The 12,228-nt window shown below is 34.4% G+C and overlaps 1 protein-coding gene across 1 annotated transcript in view; it reads left to right on the top strand.

The window, feature by feature from the left end:
• Positions 1–12,228, top strand: part of LOC100742826 (peptide-N(4)-(N-acetyl-beta-glucosaminyl)asparagine amidase) — a 53,631-nt gene that overhangs the window by 18,077 nt on the left and 23,326 nt on the right. The window contains exon 2 of the mRNA XM_003488043.4: positions 2,441–2,676. The gene's annotated coding sequence lies outside the window, so the exon portion shown is untranslated. The remainder of the gene's footprint in view (positions 1–2,440; positions 2,677–12,228) is intronic.

Raw genomic sequence — 12,228 nt, forward strand, 5'->3', positions numbered from 1 at the left:
TTGGAGTTAATTATCATAATGTGGTACAGGGATTTGAGTATTATTGTGGGTTTCATGGTTAGCCACTTTTACCCTTGTAATTGCTTGGTTTTTTTTCAGGAATTACTCTAAATCTACTCTTTAAATTAATTCAGTGGGTTTTATTGGATCTTGAATTTCATTATGATCATCTGTCTCAGGGTTTCTAATATTATCGCAGGTTTTATGAGATTTGCGAAGCGATTTTTCGCCCACCTAATTGGAATTGGCAACATTCTTCTACGAATTGTTACTATGAATCTCATTTCGAGTTCCTCCGATACATCCATTTGGAAATTTAATTATAATCATTAACATAATAACATAAGCTTTTGAACGTTATCAGAGGTTTCAGAATTTGGTTGCCGATTTTTCACTACATTACTGAAAATCAGCAAATTTTCCCACAAATTAACTTAAACTTCATTGTATACTGATTACATGTACATACAATTGGAGATTTAATTATAATTACCTTGGTTCTTGTGCATAGTAATTCACTTATTATTAACATTAGTGAATTGATATATAATTAGTTGTAGGTTACAGGCTTGTGTTGTATAAACAGCCCTTAGACTGGTTTGTCATATGCAAAATTCACTTGTAGAACTTTATTTATTCTATTATCAAACTTGACACTATCAGGTCAATACATCGAGTCAAATACAATGACAAGTGACAATACGTCAGATATACAAAAGAATTTATTATCACCGATAACATTTTTGAGATTTTTATGCTATTTGACTAACAACTTTCTATTCTTCTACACAGAATTAAGAAGCTTAAAAGTTGCCTTAAAATTCATTTAGACAGATTTCTATGCTATTTAACTAACAACTTTCTATTCTGCTACACAGAATTAACAAGTTTAAAAGTTGCCTTGAAATTCATTTAGACAGTAAATTTAGATAATAAAGTTCAGATATACACCAAATAAATTGTATTGTATCTTCGATTTAATTAGAATCATTGGATCCGATGTTTCCCATATTATCACCCTTCGACTCTATTTCAATATATGTGATGCAGCTAAAACGAAATCGGTAAAATTGGTTAGGTAAATAGTAGGATTAGATTGTTTGACACCGGTGACCTATTTACGATTTTTAGAATCCTTCCCAGAGTCTCTGTCTACCCCCTCGCAATGGCAGTCGATAAATTTAGAATGGCTAGTAGCGACGCTGTCGAATTTAACCAGGCAAATAGTAGAACTGATTGCTTTCACTTTGAAGTTGAATAAGTTAGGCAGCCGATTCGGTTGTTTCGTTCGCGTTCGAATTGGCCATGTTCCATTTATCGTGAACTTGGCTGTTGCTTTTTAGCGATGTTCGAGTAGCCAGCTTGATTAATTCGATCAATCATCCCTCGTCATCTGCTGGATGCAATTACTTACGGCCCCTTTAATCGGACGTTTTAATCCGATCTATCACTGCAATGCGCCGCGTAACCAAGTCACAGAAGAAAACACGCTTGATAGATACTGTCACACTTACATCACCAATGCCCATGATCGTACTTGACACTCTTGTCAGTGAAAGTATTTGAATAGTTGTAGAGAACTCGTTGTACGAAATATTTGGAAATTTTATTAAAAATTTTATAACGAGACCCAACTGTGTTATGATTATATCGGCCGAGTTTTGAAATTTTCAGTAGTATTAATCAAAGTATGCATAGTAACGAAGGGGATGCACAGTAACTACACAAGGTACTCGAACAGCGTTGTATTCGTTATATCATTTATATACAAACTAATAAGGTCTAACTGTATTTCGTATCATTTAGTAGTACTTTCATATGGCTACAAAAATTCGATATTATAAAAATGAAACGTGCGAATCTATAAGAATACGCTTCGTTGGAAAATGAAATCCTTTATGATATGCTTGCTACGTTGGATTTTTCTTCTTAATCATGAATTTCATGTCGAGTCTAGCGCTTGCTTCGTATAGATTTCGTATGAATAGAAAAATTTAAGAAGCCTGATACGCTGGGAAATTTGTATTCTACCAATTATTATTAATAGAAACACATTTTTGCTAATGCTTTTTGTGAAAAGAGACATAATTCTTGTAACCATCGTATGTCTACCGTACTCTTGAAGAATCTTCATAAAATATTTACGAATGTGAACTTGGCAAAGTTTTCGCGACTCTACATCAATAAATTTGTCGAAGTCTCAAAAGCCTAAATTTAATATCATTTGGTAGTACTTTCATACGAGTAACGAAATTTTTAGTACCATGAAACCGAAGTGGTGGGATAGAAAGAACGGTTCACTGGAAAATAGGGATATGTATAAATATCTTTGGTAGCTGCTTTGTATGTGACGAAGAGAAAATAAAACACATATGTGACCTAATCTATGTAAGTTTAACTCGACCCTGGTCGACCAATTTATGTCCGTGATCTTTTGCAGAGCTCCGTCTATAAGAAGACATTGTGTGCAGTTTTAAGCTGATGGCTGGTGTTTCCGTGGACGTAAGCAGCGCCACGTGACCAGGGCAGGATCTCCGGCGCGGATACACCGAAAAGCTCCTGACTGGTCGACTACGCGGAGTCGCTTATCGATTTTCAAAGCGGCATTGCCCGAAACGCCGCTTTCCAGGCCTCGTCGTTTTCCTCCAATTCCGCGTGCAACGTGTGGAACCAGAGGTATGGAGAATTCTAAGTTGATCGTGTCCTTGAAATATCGCTTCGCTCACTAAAATTCTTTATTAAGAAAATTTATTTTATTTTGCTCTTCTACGCTACTAGCCACAATTATTAGGATTACCTTATACTTATTTGAGAAAAATCGAATTTTTCTTTATCTAGTGGATTTTATATTATACGCACTGTGTCTTATAACATACTAAATCAACCTAAAATTTTGGCTATCAGCGTGTATCTATTAATTTTATGTGTTTGCTAGCAAGATCAATATTCTGTAACTGGATGTTTATTTTTAATTGTGAACTATATGTTGAATTTGGAAACTAGTACTTGATTTTTTATAGGTTTTATAGTTTTTGTTGAAACGTTAAGATGTGAACAGTTATGAATTGTTAAGAATTATTGAACTCCTTCAAAACTAAATCTTCTTTGAACCGTGACGAACGTTTTATTTTATCAGTTATTACTAGATGATACAGACAGATTTTTCCCAGCGTTTTCACTTAGTTGATTAATAATTAGTCGAAGGATAAAGTTGTATATACCATATCGATTGTGAAAAGGTTGTTAATATGACATTATGTGTACATTAACTCGGTGCCTTTTTAAACACAATTCAGATTTTGTCTGTGAATCTCACATGAAATAAATTAAATCACGAGAAATGACGTCAATTAATTAACACTACCATATGAGGAAGAAAATAGTTGTAGTTTTTAGAAGTGGATGAATCTCAAGATCCTAAATTAATTTACATATTTGATCATTTCTTACGGATCCAGATTTTTTAATTTATCTTATTTCATAAATATTCATCGCGATTAATATTTATACTTAAAGGAATAAATTTTATTGCTTCGATAACTTTAATAAACCAAGTAGATTTCGTAGTAGAAATTCGCGTCTTTTAGTTAAATTAGATTTTACGTGATTCTGTGACGTCAGGGCCACGTCTATTCTTTGAGTTTGGAACGAATTCTATATAATTTTGTGATGTACTTGATTTTTCTTTTTTACTACTCATAACAGCAATCATAGCAATACAATCATAATAACAATGAAAAATGATTCATGTAAAACCTATGGCTATCGATTCATTAATGCTTCTTGCTGCAATTTTCAAGCCATATTGCGTTTTAGAAGGTTAATATTGTTAGGAATAATATTTATACAGTTGGATCAAGGATAGAGCAATGGATTGATTTGTTTATTCGTTTTGTGTTCGATCGAATGTTTCTCATCTGGCGTGTCGAACTTTACTAGAATTCTAAGGTCTTAGCATCTTAAATCAGTATGCAGTTTACGTTGCTATACATGGAAGTCGATTGTTTGGAGGTAGCGGTGGTTTACGACGGAAGCTCGTAATTCCAATTACTAATATCCGATCGTGACGGAGAAGGTGCCGACTAAAATGCACGACTTGTGTCTTCTGACTTTATTAGAAATCGATGTTTACTCTCTCTCTCTTTCTCTCTCTCTCTCTCTCTCTCTTTCTCCCTCTCTCGTATAATTAAACACGTTCATCTTATATCTTACTCTGAAGGGCTCTTTGAAAACACTTGACTAATAAATTCCAAGTCTTTATCGGCTCCAATAACTACTAAAATATACGTTAAGAAACGTATCACTGACTATAAAAATCTTTGTTCTTTCACAGATTGTAAAAAGACCATTTCTATTCAAAAATAAAGTCTGTACAATGATGTACAATAACGCATGTATTTACATGGTGTTCTTATTAATATGTAGGGTATTTTTCATGCAATCTTGGATTTATTGATGTCTCGATATATAATAGAATAAAGTAAACAGTAACTTAGATACGAACTTATACCAGCCGCTTTTCCCTATATTCAATAGGAAGATGATAAATCCAAATGTAACACCCTATATATACAATACCAACGTTAAAGATACAGGGAAAGTAAGAAAGAAGTATAAATTCCTTTTAGCCATTTTGTTGCTCCTTGTAGTGGTAGAAATAGGTTGGTGGTTAAGTTTAACTGAAACACCCTGTATACACCGCGTCAACGTCGACCGAAAGGTACAAAAATCCTGTAAGAACGTAACTATAATAGAAACCTGTCTTAGTTCTCTTTTTTTTACCATTTATCTTATCTTCAATAGCGACATGCTAAATTGAAGCATCCTGTACATGGTACGTCAGCGTCATCGAAAAAGTACAGAGGGGGTAATAGAAAAGTAAGCAGGGAAAGAAAAAAACGGAAGAACAAAAAATTACTCCATTCGGTTCGACCAACCGACTAAATACATCGAGCACAGTTGAGAGGGGGCTGAAAAGGATGGGATAGACGGCGTGACACGAAAACGAATTCGTCCCTCCCACCTACGTCTCGTCAAACACCGGATTTTTCCTCTGGGCCAATATCACGGCGTTTTTGCATAGCCATAAGCGGTCGCGACGTCGAACAGCATCGATAACCCATAATCATTGGTGTCCCGTCGGCTTCGACCGGGCCCTGGTGCTCTGGCATGAATAAAACAAACATAAGTTTCGCAGCGAATTCAATATCCAGCGCCCCTATAACGTTTCGGTAGTAGGAGCAGGTAGGAAGGACCGCGATGGAACGAGCGAGCAATCAGTTGCAGCCGGGTGCATAGACATTCGAATGCATGGCGATGGAGATCGGTTCGAGTCGCGACTCTCGTTTACCCAAGTTGCACGGTTTTATGACACGTTTGCGAAACAAAAGCATTTTTTGATCAAAATGACAATCATAGTATTGTAATGTCATTTTGGTTATTCAGGTTAGTTAGGTTATGGTAGGTTAGTTAGGTTAAGGTAGGTTAGTTAGGTTATGCTAGATTAGTTAGGTTATGGTAGGTTGCTCACTTTTTAGTTGCAAGAGCTTGAAATAAAGAGAATATTATATAAGGTTTTTTAATCTAAAACCCTCAAGTAAGTTAATTAAGGTAGTTCTCTACAGGATATTTCATATATTTAAACAGATTTTGGTTTAGACTTTTAATGTAGAGGTTACGGAAGCTTGAAGCAGATCGTTAATGTTGACGAGAATGTTACGTAAGATTTTTCGGTGTAACGATAACATAATTGTTAACTTTCTACACCATGTTTCACGCAATTGGACAAAGTTTGACTTGAGCTTTTAATATGAAAGCTTTTAGAGCTAGATTTTTTTATAGACGAAAAAACAATATTTTTCGTTTCGTATATTTGTCCATCCATTTGATTTTGATTTCCTCGATGGAAATTTTATGCTTTCATTAGTCAGCAATTCTAGTGTTGATATTATGACAGTCCCTTTGTGTCGTCGAGTTAAAACAACACTTTACACAAAGAAGATATATCCAAATATGTACCCAACCACTTTGAAACGCCCTGTAGGTATGTTGTATATACAGCGGCATGTGTGTATAAGCGGAAACTGAATCAACTTTCAAAATCGATGGTGTTTTGTAGAGGGGAGAATCGTCCACAAGAATACAGTGAAAAGAGGAAATATTTAAACTGGCGTGTGGAAAGGGCGGATCGTTCGATGGAATTGGATGTATTTGGGAAAATTGATTGATCACGATGAAAATGTTTCGCTGGTTTTTAATATCGAAAAGAGAAATATTAACGAAAGAGACGGTATGTTTTGAGTTTCATATGTTCGTTTAACGAAGCAGGAAAAAGTTACGGCTGTAGTAGTCTAAAGACAAATATGACGGAGAAGTCATCATTTATATTTCGTATCATTCTGCATGAATATAGAACTCCAACATTTTTCTTCTTTTAACTCTGACTTATAAGAAGATTTAAATAAATACGCGTTATTTTCTTACTTATCTGACTTCATTTTTTAAAAATTGCATAGTTGCACCAAAAAAATATTAAGCAAATCCGCAGAATTTTCTTTTATGGTTTCTATGTTCGAAAATAAGATTCGATAATGAAATTTGACCGAAGAGGAATTGCAAATAAAATTTAACCTTAAAACGATATTGATCCCTAATGCCAATAAAAATAGATTGGAATATTTAAGCAACAAAATTAATAATAATACCGAATCAATTTATCATTGAAGAATGAAAATCTATTTTTCATGATATTATAATAATAATGATGAAAATATATATATATATATAGAAAGAAGTGAGAATAAAGGCGCGAGTAAGGTAGAAAATTTTGCTGAGGCAGCAGGTAAATTTGTCTTCTCACGAACGAATAAAAAATCATAGAAGATCCGATAAAAAGGGGTCGACTCGTAAAAATGTAAAAGTACCAAGGGTGATTCTTACCTCGTACGACAATAATGCGCGCCGTAACGAAGTAACGACAATGGATTATCGGTCGTGAAGGCAATATCCTGTCATCTGTTTCTGTAGCTCGCAGCCACGAAATGGACCTACATTTTCTCCTTCTCCGTATATCTTACGGATAATATATCACCACATATCGACAACAGCGACATCGTGTAATTAGAAGGATGTCTTTGGGAACCCGTCACGGTTTCTCGAAATAGAAATCCCTTTTTAGCAGCGAATCAGGGTCATCATGTTGAGACGTTTCCAAACGAAATAGGTTTTATATATTAAGATGTTCGTATAATTTTGGACAAAGCTTCTTAAGATAGAAGTCTACACATATATATTAAATATATTATACATCTATTATATTATATTTATATTTATATTAGAGCTTTTTTTATATAATTGAATTGTTATTAAATTTGGAAAATCATAGATTACAGATTATTAATATTAAATAAGAATCACGTAGCAATTACAAGTTTGATAATATCCTTCGAGTATAAGTAAACTTGGAAACTACCCCACAATTGATAACGAGTTACTCTACATGCAAAAATAAATTGAAAATGTAGCACACAATTTTTTTTCTTTGAAGCCCTTGTTTTCGAGAAAATAGAGTTTGAATAGGTTTAGTCAAGAATTGCAGACTTACTCAACTTTTCAAATCCGATTTTTTCCATAACGTGACTTGGGGCGAAAAAATGTTAATTTACGTTTTCAATATATTTTTATACGCGGAATAAATATATTAAATATGGCATGCGTACGAATAAAAATTCGTTTTATTTTAACTTCGTAACGTTTTATAACGTGTTCTTGTATGAAAGAAATAATAAATAAATGTTGGAAAGGAAAGCGGGTGTTCCTAAAAAATCTATGCTTATCAATTAAAAACGATTTCCATAAAAGTAATTATACCTGACAAGACATGATGAAGTAGTAGGTAATTTTAACAAATTAGCATAAGACATAGATGTGAAGGTTACTATGTAATGCACCACTAGATTTTTCCAAGAAAAACAAATTCATCTTCTTGTGAATTGTGCAATGTTGTTTATTACATGTTATACACTGCATCGCTCTATTCAGAACAAAAAATATTTTTCTCAATCTGCAGTTTAATATAGAACCATAAAAGTCAATTAAAAGGGTAATAAATCAATACATACGAAAGTTAAGTTATTTGAAATATTGCAAATTACATAAAATCCATGTAACATTTTTTTCTCTCTTGCACTGTTAATAGCCCATTCAAAATGCATCCATGAATGAAAAAACTATAACTAATTGAACCATAAAATAAAAGGTAGAACAATATAAATAATAATAAATAAAATAGTATAAAATAAGAAATCAAATAAACGTACAAAGTCAATTGATCAAGTAATATGATGGAACTTCACAGAATTAGATAAATAAATCTCAAGAAAATCTCGTTGAATGCAATGGAAATTATTGTGTATCATAAATTGATCACACATAACTTAAAAACGCAATAACTTTTTGCAAAACCTTATATATATGTATATTTTCAAACGAAGTATAAAAACGGCTATTCAGATCCGTTGAATCTAATTGTGCGTGGCTTTTTTAATATATTTCCTTGTTTTTTTCCTCTTTTTTTTTATTTCTGGTCGGTGACTGTATATATGTGAGAGGAGAAGACAGAACAAAGAGACGGGAAAAACGAGGAAATTTGTTTCGACAACGGCGATGCATTAGTGATGCAAATGAAGTTACGTCGTTGTCGGAATTTTTATGTGTTTTTCCACGCTGGCCAGAGCAAATTTTTTGGCTCGCTTTCAAACCGTGACCCGTCGTGTACATGGCGAAATCATCGACCGTAGGGTTGGTTTTATTTTTTTTTTTCGCCCTTTCTCTATTTTCCCTGCCTGGTCGGTGTCTCGTATTCGCGATTTCAAACATTATTCGAATAACCTCGAAAAATTATGGGTGGCCGAAAGAAAATTTCGGCCAGACGTTGTATACGTTTAAGTGAATTCGATTGAAATTCATTCGACGCTCCGTTTAAATTGTATGTATGGAATTACATTTATCACGGGAATTTTACAGGAATTGCCCGAATGGTCTGATCGGAATTTATGAAAGGTTTTAATGAAAACTAGCGATGGGTTCAAACACGTGCGAAGTTAGTGCGAACATCGGCGAATAAAATTTATTTTTAAAAGTTATCAGCCAACAAAAAGATTGACACCTGCAAGAAAATAAAAAAAAAAATTGATATTTAAATATTTGATATTGTAAAAATACCAATCTCCAAATATTTAAGATTCTAAAAAATTCCAATCTTATAGTAAATATCTTGTTACTTCCACATACATTGCCATATTGGTTTTACATTGTACCAATATAATCAAACAACTTGAACCAAAATTAAGTAATGTAACCCTAAATTGTTATAATCCCCAATGGGTCAATGATTAGTTAAGAGTTAAATATCGCGTGTTGCTAGATTGGAAAATAACGCGTTTATACAGAATCAAATATTGTACATCTCTGGTGCGTTTGCCGCCTCGTTAAATATACCTTCGCGCGCGGAACGTTATCTTTCTGAAACATTGGAATCGAATGCAATAAATCAAAAATAACATTTTTTATTCAATTCATTTATTTTAAAATAAATACGAATTAATTTCCTGATTGTAATCCGGTAAAAAATATCGACTATCGCTGCACGCGTGTTTCGATTTTGATAAAGCTTATTAATCGAGATTCTGTGATACAAATATATATTTAATGCAAATTATATTTTTAAATTGGAATACATTTCGTAGAAATTATATTTTTAAATTGCAATAGGTTAATTTAGTAAGAACTTCGATTACGAATAATACGAACTCAATTCATTGGTTTCGCGCTAAGCTGGTTGTAATTCATGTATGTCTAATCCAAAGCTAATTCACGCTAATCTATACTTAACTCCCCTACCAGACCTATCCTAAATTAGGTTAACTTTGAATCCAAGCGCTATCCCGCTCAGATCAATGTAAGATATGCATAAAATGTCGCATATTGAATCAGACCGATTTAAAATATACATAAAATGTCGCGTGCGGATTCCTCCCCATCTTTTTATTTTCTTTTTAATTCAAACCAAACCTAATTTACCTCCGATTTACGGTCAATCCCCTACGGTCAAAGCCCTACAGAAATTCCCAACTCTGAACCATTATTGTCAAACAGAAAAAAAGAAGATATTCCATTATAACGGAATAAAAATCAACAAGAAACGCTCGGCCGTATTTTTCCAAAAACAAAACGCAGAGGAGAACAAAACCTATTTCACGTGCATCTCTTTCTTTTTTACACGAGGGATCATCGGCGTTTCAATTAGACACCCCGTATACAATATGGCCGACAGCAATGGATACATAACCTTGCATTCGTTGTGAGCACGGAGAAAGTAAGGGGAAACGCAATACCGGTCGCAGGCATTATGAAGTCGTTGTAACGATGTATACATCTCCCCTTCTATGTGTGCATGTGTACGAACGTAGTTCGTGTCTACACGTGTAACTTGACAAAGAATGCAACCACGAAAGCGAAATGCACACGCGTATATAACGGTGGGGCGCGCAGACAAATGTCGATGGCGAGCAACAAGTGTCGAGGGGTCTTTACTTCTGACAATGAGTACAAAATCTGGCTGACTGGAATACGCGAACACAAGCGGTAAGAGAAAGGTTGAAGGGGCACGGTGAACTCGTCGCCAAAGCTTCCACATTCACAATTAGCGATCATGCAAATTCGGCTTTCTTTTCATTTACCATTTAACTTACTGTACACTAGCATATTGTAAATGTGTTCACGTATACAGTGATTCACAAAAGTATCCCAGCACTTGTGCTCACCTTTCATGAATAATACAGAAATCAAAAAACATTCATATGTTCAGTCAAAAAGTAATCTTCAAGTATGGTCCCGTTGAATATTGTGATTTATTAATTTAATAGATAATTTAAATATTGTTTAAATATTTTTATGGTCTGCGAGAAATATAACACTGGTGCAGCGGTAATAAAATCATTACAATGACGCACCCCTTGTGTTGTTAATTGATCGACGCTATATCCTTCTACTCCTGAAAATTTTCGCGCTACTAAGCCCGTTCTCGTAACAGACCGCGGGCTAAAGTTTGCCTTTCTCTTCACATACATAGAACTTTTTCCCAAAACTTTGCGTAGAAACCAGGAAAATTTCAAAATATTTCAAATGTTTTCTACAACCACTGTATATAACTGTCTGTGTTCGAGTACGCTGTGTATCTATACTCTGTTAGCGGACATTTACGCAGAGAGTTTTAATTCACAGCTTGTAACTGGTTTTAGTACGTGTGTCACGCGAAACAAGCATGAATCAGCCTACAACGATCGTAATTGATAATCAACTGGGAACGGGAGCAGTTAATGAGTAATTACGATAAGTGTCGCGCGTGGGGCGCTGTTAGTGAAACGCGGGAATTTCGGCCAGTTTCTTTCGTGCTTTGAAAGCGTTTGCCAAGAAACCTTGATCCTTATCGCGATCAGATATCACGCTCCATGCTTGGTGACTAACATGAGACCCTATGAAATTGAATTTGTTTACCTGAGTGCAACCGGTAATGGATTGATTAAGTGGTATATCCTTAGACACAGAATTATAAAATTATGGATCTACACGTGTTTACATGTATTTTAGTGTAACTGAGCTTCCGTGCTTGGTAATTTATTGAATAATGAATTTCGGGAATTATTAAGTTTAGTGTATTTTATAAAAATCAGTCACATAACGAATGTGATTTTATAAATCAAATTCGAAATTCAATGATAGAAAAAATCGTGATCAAGTCAACTTTTCGTCTTGAATTTTATTCGATCGCAAACGTTCGGTCCGGATCGTTTGAAGTTCCGTAGATCAAGCCTTATTCGAGTAGAACGGTTTCATTCAGAGATCATTTCACATTTCATTTGGCGGAAGATTCCTTGGTCCTCGTAAAATTACACGGAACCTTTATTCGATAAGTTTTTCACATTTCATTTCACGCAAGATTCATCGGTTCTCGTAAACTTACTTTCGTGGAATCTACCATCCGATATTTCCGTCTTGTCCCTTCGCGTTTCATTCGTCGCACATTCTTGTTAAGTTTCATAAAACTCGCGCGAGACAAGTGTTCGATAATTATGTCGCATTTAGTATCCGATCTCCTCTTCAATCTCCCTTGAGATAATCGAACGTGATGCTGTGCTTGATCATTTGTACGTACAAGATGTTTCAAAA

Source organism: Bombus impatiens, unplaced genomic scaffold (assembly GCF_000188095.3).
Source record: "Bombus impatiens unplaced genomic scaffold, BIMP_2.2 scf_0217, whole genome shotgun sequence".
In the NCBI taxonomy this organism is placed as follows: domain Eukaryota; kingdom Metazoa; phylum Arthropoda; class Insecta; order Hymenoptera; family Apidae; genus Bombus; species Bombus impatiens.